This window comes from Canis lupus, chromosome 7 (assembly GCF_003254725.2).
Source record: "Canis lupus dingo isolate Sandy chromosome 7, ASM325472v2, whole genome shotgun sequence".
In the NCBI taxonomy this organism is placed as follows: domain Eukaryota; kingdom Metazoa; phylum Chordata; class Mammalia; order Carnivora; family Canidae; genus Canis; species Canis lupus.
The window spans coordinates 20,837,915-20,863,214 of NC_064249.1; the positions used below are offsets into that span (position 1 = coordinate 20,837,915).

The following is a 25,300-nucleotide window of genomic DNA, read 5'->3' on the forward strand; positions in this document are numbered from 1 at the left end:
TCATAAGTGTATAATAATATCTCCCAAAGATACTTTGATTAGTCCTTTCCTGTCTAGATGCCTCTGTTTCTTGCCCTTCTCAGAATGTTGTTGTCACCACTGTAATACCATGCTGAGTATTATGATGGCAGAGGGCACATTCATTGGCTTTGTTTCTGCTTTGAAGGGATTCTCATTTTGTATAATACTGGCTTGTAGTTTTGGTTTCTTAAAGGAAGAAACTTTAATACAGAAGCCCTTCTAGTGAAAATATTTAGAGTTTTCAAAAGGAACCAATGTTGATTTCATTTGAATTATTTCTTGGTATCTATTGAAATGATGAAATCATTTTACAAATTTTTCCTATTAAAACCTATCCCTTGAATGGAGATGGAGACAATGCAGTACTATCTGGATTCAGCTCACAACTCAAAGTTTAAAGAGTAAAGAAGCAAGCCAATAAACCAACCAGCAAACCCAGTAGCTCAGAAAGGCTAGACAGAAGAATGATCTATTGGGGAGTGTTTATTCTCAGGAGACCCACCACCAGCAGTCCTTTGAAAGGTGCTCAGAGAATCATCCAGACTACCGCTTGGCCCTCCCCACATGCTCACGCACTTGATTGTCCTTGTCCTGTAGATTGTGGTCAGGCCTCTACTGGACCTTGAGAATGCCCCTCTTTGACAGTCTTCCTTGTTTTCAATGGAGCTTTGCAACAACCATGGTGCATTCTTTTCTGTCATTCAATCACAGGAACAAAAATTTTAGTTACTGCCTTATACTATGAACTAGCAATTGATGTCATACGAGGACTACTCTAAATAGCGTTGGGCCTTCATTACTTTATATACACTGAGAATGAATAATAAACAGTAGATTTTGGGTAAGTGGATACTGGGAGAAATACTACAACTCTGAGTTACACAATTTTGGTTAAAAGAACTGTGTGATTACCTGATGAATTTTTTAAAAAAGATTTTATTTATTTGAGAGAGAGACAGAAAGTGCAAGAGAGAACAAACAGGAGGGGAGGGGAGGGGCAGAAGGAGAGGGAGAAGCCAAGTCCCCGCTGAACAGGGAGACCAATTCGGGGCTCAACCCCAGGATCCTGAGATCATGACCTGAGCTGAAGGCAGACACTTTACTGACTGAGCCACCCAGGTGCCCCTACCTGATGTATGTTGGACTGGACAGAGTATATTGTTCAATGGTGGAAACTTTTTCTTTCTAAGTATTTTGTAAAAGAATTCCTTTTTTTAAACAAACAAACAAGCAAACACATATCAAGCTGGCACAAACTGGAAAAGGTTTTAACCCACAGTCAGTGAAGGTGAGGGCAATATGACAATATGTAAATGCACATGGTCAATTACCCAGTAATTCCAACTATGAGGTACTTATTGTCATCTACAATAAGATGGATGGGCAACGTAGAAGAATATAAACATAATGTACTTATAAAAAATTTTGGAAATCTAAAGTATGTCTACAAAAATGGATTGATTACAAAACTTATGATACATTCATTTAATGGAATTTCATGCAACTGCTAAAGAATGAGGTAGATCTTCAGATCCAGGTAAGAAAACACACAAGACATATTAAATGAAAAAACAAGGTGGAGAACACTAGGTACAGTATGCCCTTACTTGTGTATATATGTTTTTAATGGCATTAGCTTCTGTATAGATAGAAAAATTCTGCAAGAATACTATTTGACTATTTTACTATGAGAAAATCTATCTATTATTATGAAAAAGTATTGTTCTCACTTTAATGCAATTTCATTGTAGAAGTTTTGGAAGACCTAGAAGGATATCAGGGTAAAAATAAGAATTTCCCAGCCAAAAATAAGAATCACCCAGAACAATCTGATGTTTTCCCTTTTGGCATTTTTTCAATGCATACATACTTTAAGAAAGATTAACGCCACGATGCTCACAGTGGTTTCATCAATCGTCTCTCTACTGCTCAGTATCCTATCCTGAGTAATTTTCTATGTCATTAATCAATCATGAAGATGTTTTTCTTGAAGAATCCATCCTCTTCCTCTATCTCATAATTCAAGGCAGTTCTTGTTTGGCCTTTGCATGGCTGTGTAGCTTGGTGCAGTGGACTGAGAATAGGCTTTAGAATCGGAAGCCCTAAGTTCAAGACATGCCTCTGCTGGTTAGTTGTGTGATCCTGGGCAAGTCACTTAACTGAATTGAACCACATTTTCACCTTTTGTAATATGGGTAAAATAAAAGCCAGCCCTACCTAGATGGTGGTGATATTATGAGGATTAGATGAGGTATCACAGGCAAAGTGCTTTTTGAACTGCAAATTCTGGTGAGAATCTCCCCATTGCCCTAGCATAGGCCCTCTGTGCCCTTCCCTAAGTCTGCTCACATAATCCTATCCTTACCTGAGTGACCGAGGTCCTTTGGAAGAAGCCCACTCAGCAGCAATGAAGACCAGACTCAGTCTCTGGGATATGAAGACTCACAGTCTGGACCGAACCCATGTTTCTAGCCTCATCTGCTGATCCCGCCATTTTGACATGGCTCCAGTTCCTTCCATGCACTTTCACAAGGAAATACCCTCTCTAGGTAGCCCATTAATCTTGTTCACCTAGAATATTCTTTATTTCCCCTGTGCCTGCCAAAATCCTATGCATCCCTTAAGGTCTAGGTCCACTGTCAACTTCTTGAAGACATCCCTGACAGCCAAGGTAGAAATAATGGCTTCCTCTTGGGCTCACGTGGCACTTGGTATTGTTGATCTATATTCATTTATCACATGGTGCAAGAATCCTTTGACTCTTGGAGCACAAGTACCCCCTTTTGGGGTATCTGCCCATCCTAGGATTTATCTCCGTTTCTCCAAGACCTGCTTTCTTAATGCAGCAGCCGTGTTTAGCTATAGGTGACTGGAATAGGGTGAATCCCTGGAAGAAGATTCTCCTTTCTGGGATGTTGGAATTAATATTTAGGATGCCAGTCAGTGTGGCTGCAAGTGAGAACACGCACCTTCAGGATTCAAGCCTGCCTTTGTGGAGCAGCCAATTTGGATTCATCTGGGCAAACAGAGGTGGTGGACATCGTCTGCCAAGAAGATCCAAAAGTAATGAAGAGAGACCAGAGGCCATAAATTCCCAAAAAGAGAGAGTGACCGAGAAGAAATGTCTTGGTCCTGGGCAGCTGTCTAATTCAGGGTTTTCAGGGTTTCAGGGCTCCAGGGGCCCAGATGTGCTTTCAGCAGCTTTGGGCTCCATGAAGTATCTGTACATAGGTACGCATTACCTTCTAGTGGTTGAGCCTCTGCCTTTGGCTCAGTTCGTGATCCCGAGGTCCTGGGATCAAGTCCCACAGCAGGCTTCCCATAGGGAGCCTGCTTCTCCCTCTGCCTATGTCTCTGCCTCTCTCTCTGTGACTCTCATGAACAAATAAAATCTTTTAAAAATTTTGATATTTAGTCTATTCTGACCATATATGCTGAGATTTGTAAAGATTGAGGAACAAAACACTTGGGGCTGAGGGGGTGTGGAAGCTGGGCACCGAACATTTTTAGAAAGCTGCCCAGGTGATGGTGGTGGGCACAAAGCACAGGGAACCCGCCGGGAAAGGCTCCAAGGACTTGAAGTGGGCGATGCGCCTGGTTTTAGAAAAAACTCCGTCTTGGGAGCTGGCCTGAGCAGCATGTGGGGAGGAGGCGGGAGCCCACCACCCACTGCCACCGTGGGCAGGTGAGGGCCGAGGGCCCCCCTGCACCGCGACAGTCGCAGGATGGAGGGGAGGAGGACCTCGGGGACTCCTGTTTAGGAGACAAAACGGTCCCCTGGAAGTTTAAGGGGCAGTGACCTGAGGGTGCCCCCTGGGTGCTAGGAGATGCCTCCGGCAGACGGAGGACAGGCTGGGCCAAGCAGGTGGGGGGGCCGGGGGGCGAGGGGGGAGCAGGTGAGCCGGGGGAGCCGGTGCCCTGGGCCTCTGGCTTGCGAGGCGGTGCAGGGCGGTGCAGGGCGGCCCGGGCAGCCGGACAGACGCGCCGACCGCTGCGGGCCAGACCGGGGCCAAATTTGCACTGGGCCACCAGGTCGGGAGGTGGTTTTTATTTTTAGCATTTATTGAAAGGAGCCTCCAAAAAAACAAGGTCACTTTCCCGGCTCGCAAAGGTGTTATGGGTGTTGAAAGGAGGAGCGGGGCCCCACCCTGATCGCCTCGGAGATAAGGTGCCACGTGTGTCTCCCAAGCGCCTTGAAGTCAGGTGGCTTCTCAGGGCTCTAAAATTAGCAGAGCAGCTGCGCTCGGTGGGTGGCGAGGCCGAGGCTCCCTCGGGGACAACTAGGCCTTCCTACCCCGGGCTCTGTTTGGGCTCTGTTTGGGCGGGGAGGTCAGGGATCGAACAAGACTCTACTTCTTTGAAGAATTCCCCCAGGAGCTTGGCACGCCAGGGTGCCAAGCCAGGGTGCCACGCCAGGGTGCCATGCCAGGGTGCGGCAAGCGGGCAGCGAGTGGCTCCCCTTGCCAGGAGAAAGGGAAGGAACACGAGGAGGGGGTCCCAGGAAGGAGCCTCGTGAAAGGGTGACTTTTCAAGAACATGCACTGTAGAGGTGACACCCTTAAAGACAGGTGAGGAAACAGTTTGCACTGGAAGGGTCAGAATTAGGTCCGAAACTGAAAACGTGCTGTGGGGCTTTGTGTTTTGCACAGAAGAGTGCTATGGAAATGCTCTCTGGTTGTGGTTTTGACTCGAGTGGTGCAGCCTGGCCTCCGGTTAGGGCTCTGCTGCCAGCAGGAGGCATCTGGGGAGGGGGCCAGGAGGTGGGTGGGAGTAGTGGAGAGGAAACTTTTCAGTGCATTTCTTTATTTAAAAAAGAAAAAATACATATTTGTATAATATTTCTATATAAAAGCCAAACCTCAGAACAGATAAATGGCCAGGGAGGCTACTGACAAAATATTTCATTGTGGTTCTACCATCCCGGACCCTCCCCAACTTGAGCTTTGGTCTGTTGATTTTACATACCCAGAGGAAGGGCAGAAAATTGTAAGTGGCACGGTATAGGTATAGGACTCACCGTGGAACTAAAAAATTAATCAGTGACAAGCTGCCAGGGTATTATAAATCCAGGAGTATCGCTTCTGTGGCATTTGTCTCGGGATGCTTTTTCTACAAATACTCCCATAATCCCAGATAATCCCAAAAAATATGTAGTAGCAAGATTTAAAAGAGTAATCTCGCCTTGTCCTCTGGACAAGGACTTGTCTTAATGTCCTTCATTAGCACAAGGAATCCCCATTTTCTGTTCAGAAAGGTGCCACCCCCCTCCCCCCAGCTGTCTCTGTAACTGCTGGCTGTTGGTTGGGGATGTAGGGGTGGCAGTAACAGGGAGGCGGGGGTATGAGAGGAGAAGGCAGGTGGGATGTGACTGGAGCCAACACCTAAGGACAACTTTTGGGCTGGGTCTCTTGGATAAGTGTAGACTTGGGGAAAAGAAGCTTCCCGGGAGGCTGTGTCAGTTGAGCTAGGGTATGCCCAGATATGGGTTATTCTAGGGCAAGCCGTACCTGTGCTCTGAAACACTTCCCTTGCTTAGGATATTCTCTTTTGTAATCCCAGTTGTGTTTCCTAGTGAGTCCCTGGCTAAAGTAAGGTGTGCTTCCGTAGCTAGGAGAGCAAGGGAGCAGGAGGTTCCCCCACGAGAGAGTTGCTGACAGAGTCCTGGCCAGGATGAGAACTGCAGGAGGAGGTGACTTCTGGGAGCAAGAATGTTGGAGGCAGGGACACCTGGGAGGCTCAGTGGCTGAGCATCTGCCTGCAGCTCAGGTTGTGATCCCGGGGTCCTGGGATTGAGTCCTGCATCAGGCTCCCCGCAGGGAGCCTGCTTCTCCCTCTGCCCATGTCTCTGCCTCTCTCTTGGTGTCTCTCATGAAATAAAAAAAAAAAAAAAAAAAAAAGAATGTTGGAGGCAGCTGGGATCGATGAGACCACCCAATCCTTCCTTTTCCTTTATACCTTTGATCTTGGCTTTTCCTAATTTTGTTCAATAGCCAAGATTCGGACCGTTCACTGTACTTTCATTTTTTATAGCTGGGAAAAGCTTTTATAAGCTTCCTCTCATGGCCAAGAGAAACCACTGGGCCAGTCCACTCTGGTGTCTCCCTCACATCTATTGAAGTGGCCAGGGCATCCCCAAACACCAGCCCCAGGCCCTGGAGCCAGGTCTCTCCCTTTTCTTCTGAGCTTCTCCTCCTCTAGCTCCTTCCTGCCTTGGATTCTTGGCTGCTTCCCTGTGACTTGGTTCAGTCCTCTTCTCTCACAGCTGACTTCAGGGTATAGGGCATGCCCAGTGGCTACGCATACTTCAAAGCTGCTTCTGGATAGCTGGAGCAAATCTCAGGCTCCTGGCTAGGTAAAGGAGAGAAATTTTCAAATATGCAGCTGACTCTGTGAATCACCTACAGGAATTCTTTACTGGGGATCCCTACAGAGCACCCACTGAGCACTTTTATAGGTGCTTGCTTTTCATCCCCTTAGATGCAGAGGCTAAAACACAAAACCAATGTAAGTTCAGAAAGGGGATGTATCAGTGTCTCTGCATATATCACCCATAATGCTCTCCATACCTTGACAAACTGAGAGCAATTTTGCCCTCACGTGAGGGCACAGGAATGGCACAGGCTGCATGTCTCTTCTGTGGCATTTCAGGCTCAGTTCACAAAGCCTCTTAAAGTGGTGGTTGGGGATATTTTGGAGATAACTCTCTAAAAGGAGGGTCTGAAGTGACTGCAATGCAAGCCGATGAGCTAGGCTCAGGAAGTCCACCCCCTCTTGTTCCTATTTGATTAAACATTGGGAGGCACGCTCAGATCTCTATTTCTCCCATAGCGGAAAAGGAAGCCAGCATTTTTTGAGTAACTGGTTCCATGCGATGTGCTAAACACATTTCACAAATATATCTAGGTAGTTTAATCCTTGAAACAGTTCTGTGAGATAGGTGTCTGTGATCTCATTTTACTGATGAGAGCTCCGAGAGTCACTGTAAGGTGAAATAACCCTGCCAGAAGTTTGAGTGCTAGGGAGTGGTGGACCTGGGGTTCTAACTCAGCTTGCCTGATGTCAAGGTCCATGTGTGGTTGACCCTTGAACAACAAGGGTTTGAACTGTGCAGGTCTGCTTATATGAAGATTTCTTACAATATTGTACTATAGGTGTGTTTTCTCTTATAGTTTTCTTAACATTTTCTTGTCTCTGGCTTACTTAATTGTAAGAATATAGTATATAATACATAAAAATATATGTATTAATTGACTGTCTATGCTATTAATAAGGCTTTTGGTCAATGGTAGGCTATTAGTGAAGTTTTAGGAAAGTCACACTTATACATGGTATTTTGACTGTGGCAGGGGTGGGGGTTGGCTCCCCTAACCTCTGAGTTGTTCAAGGGTCAACTGTATTTTCCTTTGTGTTGTGCTTTTGTGTTGTGCTACCTCCAGCTAAATCTCTATTTTTATAAAGTTTGAGAGAACACATGAGGAGCTATACATAAGAAGCTTTGATAGTTGTGTACCACAGTACACAACTTTGTATCTTTGGAAGTCTTAGATTCTTAAATATGACGAAAAGAAAACAGAAGGCGATCGGCTAAGAAAATCTGGCAAATTCCGAATGTATTGCTCAGGAATCCTCAGAATTAGAAATTATAAGTAGGAACATGGATCTCAGCCTGTTAGAGAAGTATGAGACTATGGAGGCTGTTTTGCTGCAGGCAGCAAATTGGTTAATATGTATATGCACATTGATTGAGTGGCTTTCCAAAAAGAAGAGCCCTTGGAGTCATTAAAAAATAAAGGGTTATGATGACCACAATTTCAAAGAGGGCTATTAGTAAAGGAAATATGGATTTCTGATTGATTAAAACAGAGTTCAAAAAAGAACCCATGACTGCTCTACAAGTGTCTTGTGTGATGGGCAAAACCAGAAACATTAGTGTCTATTTTCTGCAAAGGGAGCTTTATCTCCTTCAATTCAAATCAACCCAACAGTCTCAGGATTTGGAAGCCTCTGTTCTTCTCCACATTTGAACCTCAGCCACGGTCTGACATGGCTTTAGAAAGTCACAACCTTCCATAGGAAATACTAGTACCTCCCAGAGGCACTGGGGATAATCCATGACTTTGTTTTGTAAAGAAAGTGTGACTGGTGATTGACCTTTGAATTGTAACACTCCTCTCACAATGCAGGAATTTACCTCCAATCAACCTACATTTGGATAGGTAAACATCAGTGCCTTTGATCTGAAGGGATCTAAACAAGGATGTCTTTTCCCTGTCTACTCTAAAAAGATATTTGGTCTACCAGCAGACTCTGATGGTCGATGGCACAGAAATAGAGAATGCAATGTCTTCTTTTCACAGTCTAACTCTTTGGGATAAGATGATTTTCCCATTTGACTACATTTTTTATGTTGTTTAACTCTGGGTAAAGAATAAATCAGAGCCATTCAAACACTTGGCTTAGAGGCTTGGAGTTTGGGGTTGTAAACAGAATGTGTACATAGCTTCCTTCTGGGAGAGAGGAAGGAGGAGTCACGGAATCTGAGAGGCCTTGAAGATAATCTGTGGTAGGCAGCCTCTAGAAGACCTCCCAGTGATCCCTGCCTTCTGGTATTCTCTCCCTTGTACTCCCTTCCCTTGGGTGTGGGCTGAATTCAGTGAGTCAGTTCTAAGGAACAGAATACAGCAGAGTGACGGGATGTCACGAAGACTCTGACTCCCATCTTGCTAGCTCCCTCTCTCACAGTTATGCTGAAGAAAGCCAGCCACCATGTTGTGAGCTGCCCTGTGGAGAGAATCATGTAGCAAGAAACTGAGGGAGGCCTCTAGCCAACATCTATTGAGGAACTGGGGCTCTTACTCCAACCAAGACTCTAATTCTAGGATTCAGAGAGCTGGATCCTGCTGACAACTACTTGAGCGAGCTAGAAAGCAGATCTCTCCATGTCAAACCCTGAGAGGGCTGAAGCCTCAGAGAGACTGGATCACTGACTCACAGTATCTGTGAGATAATAGACATTTGTCGTTTTAAGCTTCGAAGGGTTGTTACGTCAACTTAGGTAACGAACAGTCCATCCAGTCCAACCTCTGTATTCTTAATGAGTTGTTGGAGACCTAGAGAGATCTAGTAGCCTGAGCTCCCATAGCCTTGGACCAGACTGCAAGTCAGGCCCCGGAATTTCCAGACTGAGCTCTCCCCCATTCACGATGCCCTTCTGCAATTTGGCATTCTGGAAACCTGCCTGACATGGCCTTGTTTAAACCCCCTTTAAATGAGCCCAGACTTTTCCCTAAAAGGATATCTCCATGTCCAGCTGGCCAGGAAGAGGACAGAGCAGTCTGGAGAGCTGGTCTTAAGGCCAATCTGTTTCTTCCATGGCCCCCAGCAGGGCTCCCCACTTGCAGCCAATCCCCATTTCAGACACTGGGCTTTCTTGTCCACCCAGAAAACTTGAAAATGCCAAATCTCCCCAGATAATAAATTCTAATATTTTATAGCCTTTCTCTCTCTGGCCAATATTCAGAGCTGTCTTGTCCTGCTAATTCTCAGTGGAAATGAGCACCAGTCTCTCTCCATGGCATTCTCCTCAAGTCACAGATTCATGTTCTGTGCTGCCTTTCGCCCTAGGCCTTCTGAGAAGAGGAAATAAGGCAGCTCTGGGGGGTGGGGCAGGGCAGGACAGTCCCAGCAGAGTGGCCTTCAGTGCCTGGACAGAGCACAGAGAGGATGGGCTGGGGTGAGGCTGGGTGAAGCCAGGGGAAGAGGCAGGCCTGGGCTGGGCGAGTCTGGGCCAAGCAGAGGAGGAGACCAACAGGTAGTCTTTGTTGGGTAGGAGGCAGGCTGGTGTCATGTGCTGGGTGGTGCACTGCAGATAGGAGCCCTGGTGTCAGGGTCAAAACCAGACTGAGAGGCAGGTCAGATCCTGGCACAAAATAGACAAAGCCAAGCAGTGGATCAGGAACGCAGGCCTCAGACACAGGTAGCAGCATCAAGTAGACCTTAATGGCACCTGATACTAGGCCTTGCTTCTAAAACAGCTATGTGCCCAGGCAGTCTGTTTGCTTCTAGTTACACCTGGAAGCAACCCTGGGACATGGATGTTTTTCATTTTCAGTGCCTTTTCACTTCATATCAAGTGCCCTCACACCAGTGGAAGGAGGAAGCAGAGTCAAGGCTGTTAGCCTTTCATGCTCCAGGAACTGGCTCCCCAGTGGCCCTGGAGGTGAGGATGGGTGTTGGGCAGGGGTGGTGGTGGGTTGTGGTATGGTGGGTTATCTGTTTTCCAACTTTCCTGGCATATCTGTGTCTGATAATGATAGGAAGAGAGGGAGGTCTCCTCAAGTGTTTGGCTGCTTCAGGATTTGGGGAGCAGTTGTTGGTGGGGTCAAGAGGACAGCTGTTCTTAAAGACTCCAGACAGATCCACAGCAATCTTTGACTTTGGAAAGGTTGGCAAGCAAGTGATCAGCTACCTCTTCCTGCCACCTGGTGGATGCTCCAGCTAATTTGTAGACTATTTCTAAGCCTCTGGTTACTGAAATGACCTTGGTATGGAACGGAGCCGGGGTCACAAAAAGGCAGCCCAGTAGATCCTGCCCTCAGATAAACTTTATTTGATCCAACCCAGCATTTAAAAATTTAAAAAGAAAATTGGATCCACTTAAAAATCAGGATTCTTCACTCCAATCCATTGGCATACTTCATTCCCTTATGATATTATGGCAGTGAGGCAGGCAGCCTCCTTTATTATTTTTTTTTCCTAAAGATTTTATTTATTTGAGAGAGAGCATGCACAAGTGAGGGTGAGCGGTGGGGGAGGAGGGACAGAGGGAGAGGGAGTGGATTCCCTGCTGAGCAGGGAGCCCAACATGGGACTCCATTCTAGGACCCTGGGATCATGACCTGAGCCAGAGGCAGATGCTCAACAGACTGAGGCACCCAGGAGTCCCTGGGCAGCCTCCTTCAGATGGAGCAGACACTCCCTCCAGGTCTAGGCTTCCAAGGTACTCCCTCCCATGACACAAGCACACGCACTTGAACCCTGCCTCTTTTACTCATCTACCTTATTTTCCCAGCCCCTATGGCTATCGGAGATTTTACTCCACAAAACTGAAGGATCAAGTTGGCCCACTAGAGGATACAGACATCATAATAAAAAGATCAAAATTCCTACACTTCAAATGCATTTTGATACCTGGGAAAGGATTTTCCTAATCTCCCTAATTACATGTCTGCTCCATTGTATTCTTTCTTCTGTGTTGCACTTCAAGAGCTCTCATAATAGAAATTGTCTGCAAGAGCCAACTGCACTTATATAATTAGCATAATATTGGTCAAGATAAATTAGCTTTGCACAAACATTACATGAACAGAGGGACTCAGTTCTCATTAACTGAAAGAGGTCATACAGTGTAGATTATATATGCAGAGATGCTAGTTTGGTCAAAAGTAATCTGCTCTGATTAAAACAGAAATAAAGTAGCTGAATTACAATAACAGAGCAGCTGCTAAACTCACTATTGATTTCGTCAGGAGACAAAGAAGTGATGATCCTCCTTGGGTCTCGTCCAAGAAGAGACAGAGTAATTTTTCCATCCAATGTCAAGTTATTAGCTATTCAAATGAATATTCCTAGTTGAACTCAGTAGATAAATTGGATTATTTCCTTCTGCTCCATGTTGTGTTTTTAACGGGCACCTTATATGATTGCACTTGACGAGCATTGCACACACAGATAAATAAATCCCCACACACAGATGTTCAATGTAGACTAATTTAGTTTTACAACATGCTTCTTGAGGGGTGCTTGGGTGGCTCCGTCTGTTAAGCATCTGCCTTCAGCTCAGGTCATGATACCAGGGTTCTAGGATTGAGCCCCATGAAGGGCTCTTTGCTCTATAAAGAGTCGGCCTCTTCCTCTCCCTCTACCCCTCTGCCCCACTCATGCATGTTTTCTCTTTCTCTCTCTCTCTCTCTAATAAATAAATAAAATCTTTCAAAATGTGCTTCTTGAAAAAGTCACTTGGAACCTGTGAATCCTAATTTCTAGTTTGGTTTCATTGCTATTTTGCTCTCTAATATGGAGCATGTAATGTCCTTTCTGGGCTCCCAGTTCCCAAGTCTTTCACTCCCTGGGATTCATGGACATAAGTGCTTGAGCCCTAGGTCTGGAACAAAGGCCTTTTTAAAAATTAAGTCTGAGGCCCAGGGAGATTGGTGGTGAGAGTATGTGGCTTGCAAGTCTCTGAAAATACTGAGCAGTTAGGCTCACATCTGTTGTGGATGTCACAAGGGGTTGTGGTTTGTCGAGGATCCCATGAGGAAAGGTAGTTAACTTTAAAAAGTAGATGAATTTTTAAAAAAACAACCACATGTATTGAAGCATAAGAAAAGAAAATAGATCAATGCAGTGTTTCTAATTAGAATGAGGAACTAATTTTAAAAAGGATTTAACCTTGAACTTACAATTTATTTCGTCACTCAAACATATATCCTGCGGCTGGTTCTATGGGTGCCAGCAAAATGACTGTCCCCCAGCAAAAGCATCAAGTCCATGTGCACTTGCTGGGATGATGCCCTGCGTTAATTTAGTCAAAAGGCAAGGAGTCTACTGCAATGCAGGCTGCCTAATAAATACTGATTACCGAACAGTGTCTCACTCTCAATTTGAAGTTTTTTAGTTTTTTGTTTTTTCTTTTTCTTTTTTTGGTCTGGTGGCTCTCCTGCCTGCCTACCACAGGGACCAAGATCTTAGTCAAGAGGCTTTCCAAACCGTGTGTGTGTGTGTGTGTGTGTGTGTGTATGTGTGTGTAATGGACAAGCACAATGAAAACAAAGCAGATATATGTACATGAAGACCGCCAAAGCCATGGTACATCAAACTCATCCCACTGGTTGTGCAATAATTTCCTCTCTAATCTCACCCCAAGCATCTGATTTTTTTTCTTTTGTTTTTTAATGTGACGTATATTTAAGTGATTTTTTTTCTTTGATTCTTCTCCAGAAGAGTCACTGGATACCTGCACTGTGGGATGTGGGAGACCTTAGAATCCTCCCACTCATCCCTGCAAATCCTCTTATTTTTCTTCATTCCTAGGATGAACATTTACCTCCAACTGCGCCAAAGTTGCAATGCTCAGTTCTTTACAGTTTTCTTTTCAATAATTCAGGCTTGGTGAGATGTGCAGTTTTTTTAAAAAGAAAAGAAAAATCCCCTCCAAGTAAACAAGGGGAAGAGTGTTTTTTGTTTTTTTGTTTTTTTAAATAGACTTGCTAGTGGAGACACTAGCTGGTGAGGTCGGGGAGTCCTGAGAAGCTGAGGGGCTCCCAGGACCACCATCCAGTGTCCTTCAGCCCCCCTTGCCCCTGGGAGCAAATGCCCAGCAAAAAGGGATATTTCCTCCTCCTCTTCCTCCTTTCCTTCTGAAAACAACCTTTTCCTGACCACGGGCTCAGAGAGGGTGGGACACATTTTCTCTCTTCTGGTTAGAAAAACAAACATGCACCACACTTCCAGCTTCTCCTTTGTGCTTCTGGATCTCACTCAGGGGAGGAAGAAGCTGCTGTTCCCCATGTCCTTGATCATCAGCCTCACATCTCAGCTTCGTTCAGTTTCCAGGATACCCACCCCACCCCCAGGCTGGGTGGGGAGCCCCACCCCCTCTTCCAAGCATGCAATCTTGAATGTTGCTGAGCCCCCAGGACTTGCTCTTTATCACTCTAGGGGCATTTTCTTTGAATGCAATCCAGTCTCTCAGATTCCCACGTTCCAAGAGGCTGCTCTCTGTCCGATGGAACATTCTGTTGCTGTGCACTGTGAACCAGTCTTATTTTGTTCTTTTCATTAGGGAATGTTTCCATCAGGGGCCTGTGAGTTGAAAAGGCTCAGTGCTCAGAATGAGGATGGCTTTGTCTCCCCTAGCTTCGTGACCTCTGCCAGGAGTGCTTTCAGGGCTCCAGACAGGACATAACAGAGAAAAGTGCTCAGAGCCCTGTTGATGAAATTTTGAGAGTTGCGGAGAAACCGCTAGCCAGGCTGCCTGGATATATTAAAATGTCATCTCTACATTTTGGACATGATTAGCTTGTTTAGTTCGTGCTAGAGAGCAAAATAGAGTTTGTTCTCAAGGGAGAGAAGCAGACGGAGAAAACAGGCATATGAACAGCTGACAATGTTCCAGCCACTTTGTCACAAAGAACTGAATCCTCCATTATTAGAGCCAAAAATCATCAGCCAATTCGAGTCCCCTGGGAATGATGCGAGGCTGGAGCAGAAGTGGCCAAAGCCCCCTCCACATGGACGCAAAAAGCAAAATGCTATTCTTTTAAGTCAGGTTCTTAGGAAGGGAAGCAGAGCTTCTTAACATTTATTATAAATTATGTGCCAGGCACTGGGCTGGGTGCTTTTATGCTTGCTATTTAATTATTAAGCCACTTGGAAAATAGGTATTAATACTACTGTGTGTCTATAAATTTGGTTTATGTTTATCTACATTCATATCAGTTGCTTCCTTAGTTGGCCAGGTAGCTGTTCAAACATCACCTTTGACAACCTCCTTCCTGAGCCCTTAGCCCATAACCACAACGCCTGCCATCCTCTGCCTCATTTCTATGGCTCCTCTGATGCTGTTACCTTCTGGGTGAATTCCTCCCAATTCCAATTTATTAATTCTCTCTTCAACTACATTTAGCTTAGAAACTATCCTCTTGAGTTTTTGAAAACATTTCAATGGTTATACTTTTCTTCATAATTTCTAATTTTATGTCCACCTGTGTTTATTTCATTTGTCTGTCTTAATGGCATAAACAAATATCATTGGCATAGATATTTTGTCGGGATGTGATGCCTTCAATGATCTCTTCAAGGATTCCAGATGAAAGTATTTTTAAGTCTTTTTCACAATTTTTAAATTATTTCTTTCTGGAAAAAAACTCAAACCAATTATTGACTTTATTGGCTCTTTCTGGTGTTTGATCTCTTGGTGAATTTTTTTTTTTATTGACTTATGATAGTCACACACAGAGAGAGAGAGAGGCAGAGACACAGGCAGAGGGAGAAGCAGGCTCCATGCACCGGGAGTCCAACGTGGGATTCGATCCCGGGTCTCCAGGATCGCCCTGGGCCAAAGGCAGGCGCCAAACCGCTGCGCCACCCAGGGATCCCTCTTGGTGGATTTTAAAGTTGGGTTTACAGGATCATTATACATAGGAATCTTTTACCCTTGCCTGTATTTTTCTCTGTATATTCCTTCTTGTGGGGTTTATGTTTGAGCCTGAGCTAAGCTACACCTCAGGCAGTGGTATGTAGCACGTCCTCCAGCTTCCTTTCACAGGCCAGGGAAGCCCTGCCCCAGCTTCCGGTTGTGAGCTCTGAACACGACTCCGGCTCCTGTGCCTCCCACAGAGCACCTTTCCTTTCTGGTGTGCTTTTATCTGCAGAAGCCAAACTCATGGCTCCTACTACCTACTTCCAGATCCAGAACCTGGCAGGCCCTCAGATCAGCCCCTACTCTTTGCTACCCATTTTGATTCTGTTCTAGGACTGTGGTGATATATATATATATCTCCACAGTTGTGGAGATATACACACACACATATACACACACACACACATATATATATATATATATAATTTTTGAGTGTGGCTATGACTTTTTAAAAATTTTTATTTATTTATTTTAGAGAGAGAGCATGTGCATATGAGCAGGAGGGGCAAAGGGAGAAGGAGAGAGAGAGTCTCAAGCAGACTCCTCACTGAGTGCAGAATCTGACTTGGGGCTTGATTTCACAACTCTGAAATCATGACCTGAGCTAAAACCAAAAATTGGACACTTAACCAGGCACCCCAAGTGTGGCTTTGACTTTTAAAATTCTTTTTTATATGTTCTCTCTCATCGCTATGTGTTGGATCAGAGAGAGCTTTATAGCATTCACTTACAGTGCCATTGAATCTGGTGAACAGGAATTGGAATTGGGAAACACATATTTGGTAGGACAGAAGTGGGAGGTCAAAACTGGGCAATTATGTACAGGTTGGAAGAGTGAGTAGAGAACCTGAAGAAATGATGAGTTCAAGTACTGCTGGTAAGTTACCGTGCAGGAACCCTAGTTATTAAGATGAAAAGAAAAGCCATCAAATTTCAAGTTGAGTTTCATGGCCCTGATTTCACAGGTCCTCCCTCCCTCTCCTTCCTTCTTCTTAAACCCTCTCTCCCTCACTCCCCTTCACATTGGTGATAATCCCTATGGTGACCAACCATTTTAGTTTGCCTAGGATGGTTTTGGTTTTAGCACTGAAAGTCCTGTTTACTAGGAAAGCCTCAGTCCTGGGAATCTGGGATAGTTGGACACCTTAACTTCCTACCTTTCACCTTGTGAGTGCTAATAGAAGACCCCTAATACCAAAATTAACATTGCTAAGGGGTAAGCTTGAGAGACAATAATGGGAAGGGGAAGACAAAGGAGGAGGCCCTGGGCCTCTCTAGTCTTTGCTGTGTAGAAGAAGCAATAACCCAAGAAGGACTTTTACTCTGAATTCAGCAGAAATACAGACTCAAAAGGGACTTCGAAGGATGCGATCCTCAGAATTTACTTGCTTGGAGAAAGTTGGACCATCAATATAAATGGTATTTATAATTCCTTATATATTGGGTTCAGAAATTACTTGCTTTTGGAAAGGAAGGTTGTATAAATATTATTTGATTTGATTTCTCTCTGGTCTTTGTGAGTTCAATAAGCTATCAATGATAGCATTAAAAATGATAATGCTATCATTTTTTAAGTATGTTGAACTAGATAGTATCAGTTCCACTGATTCCATATTTTTTTATCAGTGATCAAAACCATACATCATTTCATGCTTGCTTCTGCAGCACATCTACAAAAATTAGAATGATCCAGAGATGATTAGCCTGGTTGCTGCACAAGGATGACATGCAAATTTGTGAAAACCGTATGTCATTTCACTATTTTCAAAGTGCCTTTATCTTAGAAAAGCATTGGTCAGTTCTACAACCACTGTCACTACAATTAAATGCTGCTAAGGTTGTCCTTAGCTATCAGCAGTCACTGCTAACAGAACACTAATTTTATTTGGATGGTGATGGAGGTTAGTGGTGTGTAGCAGCAATATACCTTGACTCAGGGAATGAGTTAGGATTGATAAATTCCATCTAGTCATGGCTATATGACTTTTCCTTGTAAACTGCTCATCGTTCCTCCACCTTTGCTACTAGGAGTAAAATGTTACCAGTTGGGACCAATGAGATATAAAATGAAAGTCAGCTGGGAGTTTTCCAGGAAATGTTTGCTTTTCTAATAAAAGGGACAGACTTGAAGAAAAGCATGCTGTCATCCCTTTCTCCTCCTTCATATCTGGAATGTGGATGTGATGCCTGGAACTAAGGCAGCCACATCAAGTCCATGAAGCAATACACATGATGATGAAAAGCAATATGCCTATAAAGTCATATTTGAAGGAGAGCAAGAGCTTGAGGCCTTGATGACCTGGTCAGACCTTCCCCAAGACTGTACCTCTGGAGTTCCTGTTTAATAAAAACAAGTGTCCTTACCATTTAGGCACCTGTTGGTGCGTGGCCCTTTACTTGCAACTAAAAATCAATTTCATGCTGAAGAACAAGGTAAATAATCCATAATGATGATACACGGAAATGGGAATCTATGTTAGCAGACCTGTCATGGTTTTTGGTGGTGGTTTTTTTTTTAAGATTTTACTTATTTATTCATGAGAGACACACACAGAGAGGCAGAGACATAGGCAGAGGGAAAAGTAGGCTACCTGTGAGAAGCCTGATGTAGGACTTGATCCCAGGACCCCAGGATTATGACCTGAGCCAAAGGCAGATGCTCAACCATTGAGCCACACAGGTGCCCCTTGTGGGTTTTGGCATTCCAAAGCTCTTTATTCTAAATAGGAAAGGAGAAACACTCTTTTTGTTACCCCTCGGTGCTCAATGATTATTCAGTTTCAGTATAAACAAAATGTTCTATAATGTGCTCTCTCTGCAGTGCCTATTTGGGGATGAGACATAACTCTATATGATGCCATACTAAAATCCTTTTGTGCATCTTAGAAATAGAACATCATCTGTGCTATATTGTCTTAGGGCAAAAGGATATAGACTGGGGACCACCAGAACTTCCAGGGCAATATTTTGCTGGGGGATTGGATTAAATCCACCACAAGAATAAGACAACTGCTTATAGTGGGCTGGAAGGTGGACTCACAAACCCACTGCCATCTACAGAACTAGGATTCAGCCAGTGCTCAAGTGGACAATGAGCCCAATCCAAGGCTTCCAAATAGCTTCTGTGTTGGCAGGAGGATAGATCCTACCTTGATCAAGGATAGGTAAAAGGGTAAAGAATGAATTCTGTGGGGAAATGCTATAGAACAAGATAAAGGGAGCATCATCCCAAAAGCTTAGAGAAAGGACATGCCTCTGAAAATGATTTACTGCAAGACCCAGAAGATTTGGGGCAGTGTATGGTATCCTTATTATACAGAGAAAAGGCAGAAAGGAAGCAAAACCAACACAATAGAAACCCAAAGAAACAAATATGGTAAGAATGAACCATGAGATTTTTGAGCACCCTTAACTTCTGAGTTCCTACTGTGGACCAGCACTCAGGGGCTCAGTGATGGCTAAAGTATAGCCCTTAACCACCAGGTGCTCGTGGTGCCATGATCCCATTCCATCACAGTAACTTATTCGGAATTGAATTGTAATAATAAGCTATGATACCATGAAGTCCTACAGTGTATTAAAGCATTTGTTGTCTAGACACACTCTATTTTGGAAAGATTAAATTGCCATCTCCTAAGTAAGTAAATGAAGCAGGGAATGCGCAGAGGAATGGGAACCACTGAATGTTTCATTGAGCTCTGGTTGTTTTATGCAAGACGCTCTAAGAAAATGCATCGTTCTTTAGAAGATCTATTTCTCCTTGCTTATATGGAAGTGATGGAAGGTCCTCCGGAAGAGAGGTAGTGACAGCAACATAAGCTACTTCTTCTGTGCAGCCAGCATGGGTTGAGCCATAAGCTCTTTGAAGACTCTGAGGAATCTTCCCACCAGCACAGGGACATGTCGGGCAAGTTCACTCATTGTTTCTGAGACTGATAATGCTCAGTCCAATCCTGGCCACTTCTCTACTTCCAGCCTTCCCCTGCCCTTCTCTGAGGACAGAAATTAAGCCACACACTCAGAATGTCCTATCCTGTCCCCCTGACCTCCAAGGAAATATCAGTTCATAGCAAAAGGGTGTAGGGGGAAGGGGACAATCATTTCTCAACCTATTATTTAAGCTCTTCTGATAGAATCTTGCCCCTGGGCACGCTGATGGGCCAAAGGATGGAAATGGGCCACAAGCTGGGACAATGATAGAGCAACACCATGCCCTGGGCACAGCAACTGGGAAGGGAAGGGCATTTGATCCACTGGGACCCATTGTAGCATATTTTTGGAATTCATGATCTAGGGACCACAGAGCACAGTGCTCATTTTCTCTCTGTGGTGGAGACTAGCAGCTCTGAACTCATCAAGACGGCATTTCCTGCCATGTGGAGGAAGCTTGGCTTGCAGTAGGAGGAATGATACTGCTCACAGAGGTACAGTATGACAGATCCGTTTCTAGCTGTTCCTGAGCTACACTCACATCTTGACCATCCCACAGCCATATTAGCCTTCCAAACACATTTTCCCTTGACTGAGTTTAACGTGGGTTTGGCATTTATAACCAAAAACAAAACAAAACAAAAAAACCCTAACGCTGTGTGTTTTGGTTTTCCAAAAGAATTTTTTTCCCGATTATAAGAGTGATACTCATAAAAATTCAAATATTGGAAAATATTATATGTAAAATAAGAAACTACTGTAATTCCACCATCCAGACATAATCATTGTCTTTTAATATTATTCTGGGCATTTCTTTCTTTTGAAGTACAGATAAATAGGTAGTTTTATAGGAGTACAATTTTATAACATACCATTTTACCTAAAAATATGTTTTGGATATTTTTATGGAACAATACTTCTAAAATCTACATTTTGAAAATAACTGCCTAGAATTTTATATTGAACTACTTTAATGTACCCAGTCCCCTTTGTTGAACATTTAGGCTATTTCAAAAGTTCTGCTATGACAAAAACACAACAATGAACGTACTTGTATGTACATTTTGGAGCACTTGCTATAGTCCTCACTTCTTAAATTCTAATATTCTTATTTGTTTTGGCAACTTTTCCTGTAGCCTACCAATGTCATGTATGCCCTTTTGGTTCACTCCTTATTTATTCATTCATTCTCTCAACAAACATACCGAGAGTACGTTATGTATGCTGCTGTACTAGATTTGGGGAAAACAAACAAGGGTAAATGTTGGTTTCATCTTTAAGGAGGAAGGGGAAACTAGAAACTTTCTATTGAAAGCTGACTCTGCTAAGCACTGTACAGGTTTATTTGACTTAGTTTTTATTTAAAAAAGAGGGCAGTCTGGGTGGCTCAGTGGTTTGGCACCGCCTTCAGCCCAGGGCGTGATCCTGGAGACCTGGGATCGAGTAACCGCGTCCGGCTCCCTGCATGGAGCCTGATTCTCCCTCTGCCTGTGTCTCTGCCTCTCTCCCTCTCTGTGTCTCTCATGAATAAATAAATAAAATCTTTAAAAACATTTTTTTTAAATAAAAAAAAATAAAAAAGAAACACCAGGTGTCCCTGGGTGGCTCAACGGTTGGGTGTCTGCCTCTGGCTCAGGGTGTGATCCTGGTCCCAAGATCCAGTCCCGAATCGGGCTCCCTGTGAGAAGCCTGCTTCTCCCTCTGCCTGTGTCTCTGCCTCTGTCTCTGTGTCTCATGAATAAATAAATAAAATCTTAAAAAAAAAAAAAACCACCAACCCTGTGCAGGGTTATTATCTTTTTATATAAGTGAAGAAAGGAAGATCAGAGAGGTTGAGTAGCTTATTCAAGATCACACAGCACATAAGTGCAGACCTATATCAAGGTCTGACTTCTATCACATGTAGTTTAAAGAAAGAGGTGTGACGGCAAATGACAAAACCAATCTGTAAGTGCTCTGTAAAATCTGAGCAAAAGGATGCATTTAGGTCCATCAACCACAATAATCAGCAGAGGTTGACCTTAGACAAATCTTTTATCTGTAGCAAGCTACTTTGTAATAGTCCAGGTTAAATCACTTGCCTGACTCCACACAGCTCTAGGGGGCCCTTGGCAAGCCAGAATATTTGCCAGCTGGGAAGTTGGGGGAGAGAAAGAGGCTGTTTCTAAGCAGCTCCGTTGGGACAGGCTAAAACTAGCAGGTGTAATGCCAGGGCTCCTGGGAAGATCAGAACAGCAGTCAGAGAGGAGGCAGAGCCATTTGAAAGAAGAGCTCAGAAGAAAGGGACAAACTGTTGGGAGGCCTCAGGACTCAGGCTGGTGGAGGCGACACCCTGAGTGGCCTCACACTTGGTGTAGGTGATGCCCCAGCATAAGCCAACCCTTGGGATAAGCATGCATGTCACTGGAGCCTGGGAATGGAGGAGCCTGGAAGTATTGCTTGCCAGGCACAGGGCTGTAACAGCCGATTAAACTCGTGTAGTTTGTGACTTCATGGCTGCTGAAGGCTTTAGATTTGTTCGGATGAGATCCACAAAGCTGGTGCTATGATGTCCAGCCAGGAAATACTTGACAAGCCTCAGCTCTTTCTTTCCCTAGGGGAAGACCCGAAGTGCAAAGCACGTGCATTCGGGGAATCTAGTATCTTCCACACTTCCTTTCCTTGTACACGTTCCCCAAGGGGCCTCCTTGTCCTGTGGCTGAACCCCCCACTGGAGGCATCACGGCTGAGCGCATGACTTTTCAACCCATTTTATTAATTTTTTACAAAAATGTATTTATTTTGAGAGAGAGCAGAGGGGAGAATCGCAAGCAGACCCCTTGCTGAGCATGGAGCCCAATGTGTGGCTTGATCTCGGGACCCTGAGATCACAACCTGAGCCTAATCAAGAGTCCAGCGCTTAAATGACCGAGTCACCCAGGCGCCTCTTCAACCTCTTTAAAATCTTGACTGGAACACCAAGAGATAAAGCAAATGAAATTGGAGCTGCTCCCATCTGAGTAGGAGTCAGGGGTGCCAGGGTCCCCTTCCTCTCCCAGGATGTTCTGTTGCAGTTTAGAAGCCACTGGCCTTGCTGGAAGAGTTCCAGATTTGAAGTTAGAGCACCCAGGTTCTAATCTAGGTTCTGCCACTTAGAAGGAGTGTGGCTTTTGAGAAGTCACACAATCTTTTAGATTCCATGGTTTTTACTTGTGAAATGGAGAAACTAGAAACTAGTTCTTGTTTCCTTCAGAAGTTGATGTGAGCAATAGGTGCAACCAGGTGGGTAAAAGCAGCTGTAAAAAGCCATAAAAATGCAAAATGTTCCTTTCCTTAGCTTTTCCACATTTGCACAGCCCCAGGATGTTTCCATGTCTTTGGGCTAGGGGACAAATTTCACCACTTGGAAACCAAACAGTGTGATTTACTTACTTTTATGGTTTCTAAAGAGAAATGATCATTTTGAAGGTACATTTCTTTGGGTTTTTCTCCCCTCCATATTTTATTCCTGGATCCCCCCTCTCCTTTTCTCTGATAAACCCACCCACTTCTGTGTCTCAGCCCCACACACCCCCCTTCCCCAGAGACCCAAAACTGTTGCCCTCAGGCACACAGTATCTTCTATAACAGGTCCTCTATGCATGCCAACTCATTTTGTCACTTAGATTTATGACACTCTAGGAAATCCATTTTAGCAGGGAACACCAAGGTCATTTCCTCTATTTCTCTAAGTATACCCCAGGTTCATACAAAATAAAGATACCAGATGTCTTCTCAGAGTTCTATCAGAGAAACCATGATTTCTGGTGGTTCTCCTGTTGCTGGGGATGTTATGTTGCAGCACTATATGCAGTAGTGATAACACATCCACCCCGGGCCCTCCTACCCACAAAGCCAGAAGATCGTAGGGGAACAGCAGTTTATCAATGGGGTTCACCAGAGAGGACCATGTCAATTTCTCAAAGTCATGGCTGGCTTAAATATTGGGCTTGATTTGGAGCATGGAACAGAGAATTATGTTCTCAGCAGCTCCCCAGCTGCCTATACAGTTAGGGCTTTCCCTCTACTGCCTGACACACAGGGTGGGTTTTGAAATGGACTAAGATGAGTTATAGTTCCATGTTCCCTGATAGTCTCCAGATGTATACCAACGGTATATGCTGTGGGTGTTATATTAAATTGGATCAATTTTGTTTTCTGGGTAGGAAGTCAGCCAGTGTTGCTGTGACTTATACTCGTCGAGTGGTTTCAGGACCATGGCAGCAATGGTCACCTCTTTAGAGTGAGTTGACTCTCCTGATGGGCCAGTGGTTTGGATGATCCATTATAGGCAGGGTAGAAATTGGATTTCAAGTGGGAGCAATAATTCCGCCCCACATCCCATAGACTAATAGAGCTTAATAGAACTGTTGCTTATGCAGAAGAGATTTCTCTCTTCCTTGTGTACCTGTTTTGACATTCTACCTGTGTGTCGCTCACTTGACTTTAAGTGGAGCCACAGAAATTCTTTCTGGAACTTCACAGCCTGTCTTTACATTTTCTTTCGAATGACTTAGTCCAGTGCAGAGGAAGAATAAATAAGGTGGAAGGGGATAAGTCACTGGCAGAGAATTCTAGCCCTGAGATCCCTGGCAGCAAGATCTACTCTTCTTGCCAGCGGGGTACTTGGGGCTTTCAGGATTTGGCCTCTTACCACCACTCAGATCTGTTCCTTGATGCTCCTCTAAAATGTGGTAATCCCTTGAGGCCAGACTTCAGGACTTTGGCCAGAGCATGACATAGGAGAGATGTTTCTCTGCCTCCTCCACTCACTCCCCTCCTGCAACGCATCCCTGCATCTTTCCTCAATACCAGCGGGACACCACACACGCTCCTTGTGTCTATGACCCTAGTCAGTTGTCTTCAAGGCAGAGCTTCCTGTCTTTCAGCCTCGTCATATGCATGACACCACCTGGTGCGTCAGTCCCAGGTGGGGTGGGGGTGAGAGGGTTACCCTGAGCCCTGGGCTCGCCAGCTTTCAAACTGAAGACTAGAGAATTCATAGGTGAATGGGTATGCAATGTGTTTTGTGCCTACACCCAACATTTAACTCTGATCCCTGGCTACATATCAGAAAAGAACCAGAGAGTATAAGGGATAATTGAAATCTCATTTGGTTAATTGGTTTTAACTTCCTTCCCTACCAGACCTTTTACCAGAGCTATTAATTTCCTCATTTTTCTCCTTTCATTTTCTCTGTCCAACCTCTGTTTATGGAGCTAATCCACCATGACAAGAACAAAAAAGCCTGGCAGTCAGGGGAAGGAGAAACAGGGAACTCAGTCATCTGCAGACTAGGCTGTGGGCTGCTGCAGCGGTCAGACCCCATCTCATAGGGCCAGTCGGGTCTCACCATCCCACCCCCATGACACCCCAAAACTCAGTCCTCCGTGAGGCTGTGTCCCTCCCTGGGCCCACTCAAAGGCCAGAGACACTCCTGGGGTTGGAAGAGAGGTGGGAGCTGACTGCTGCCAAGCAAACATGGAGTCCCAAGTGAGAATCTAGGGTGTTCTCAGCCTCAGAACAGGCCAGCCAGCTCTGAGACATGCAAACCGCCACAGGTGCAGGATGTAAACCAGAAGTGGCCGGGTAAGGCTGATGAGGCCACGGGCTATGTGCTTTGCATATGCCCCTAGCAGGCTAAAGTTAGGTTCTGGCTCAGGGGAAGGGCCACATTTAGCTAGTCTCGCTACTGAGCTGGGGACCCATCCGTGCTCTGGCCAAGGGCGCAGTCTGGCTGGCCCTTTCAGAGTCACAGGCTGGGCTCCAGGTCACTACTGTGCTGCAGTAGAGGAAGGGAAAACTCAGAACTGCCCCTTTCCTTCCCCACAAGCAAGTCTGAACATCATAGATGTAAAATCAGCGAAAATGGACCAGTCAAGTCCTATCTAATCCTCTTGATGCTACCAAGTCTGTCTCCCTCTTTGTTGCCCTCCCCCTCTCCCAGACCTAAAACATCACCAGATCCCATGAGAGAGCTTCCCCCCATCCGCCCACCCCCCACTGCTGCTTAGGGACCCATCTCCACTAACCTGTCTCCTACAATAGTACTTGCCTTCTGACCTCTGACCCCACAATGGGCCTTCCTTTCTGTAGTCCAGCCTCACCCCCTTACAGCCAATGCCCAGC

At 44.8% G+C, this 25,300-nt stretch overlaps 1 long non-coding RNA gene and 1 other non-coding gene across 4 annotated transcripts in view; one reads left to right on the forward strand and one right to left on the reverse strand.

Moving 5' to 3' along the window:
* Positions 1-25,300, reverse strand: part of LOC112648546 (uncharacterized) — a 54,660-nt gene that overhangs the window by 9,369 nt on the left and 19,991 nt on the right. For all 3 annotated transcript variants that reach the window (XR_003129116.3, XR_003129115.3, XR_004817240.2), the window contains one exon: positions 598-715. This is a non-coding gene — a long non-coding RNA (uncharacterized LOC112648546). The remainder of the gene's footprint in view (positions 1-597; positions 716-25,300) is intronic.
* Positions 16,877-16,979, forward strand: LOC112649041 (U6 spliceosomal RNA). Its single transcript, XR_003129458.1, has one exon. It is a non-coding gene; the product is annotated as a U6 spliceosomal RNA (small nuclear RNA).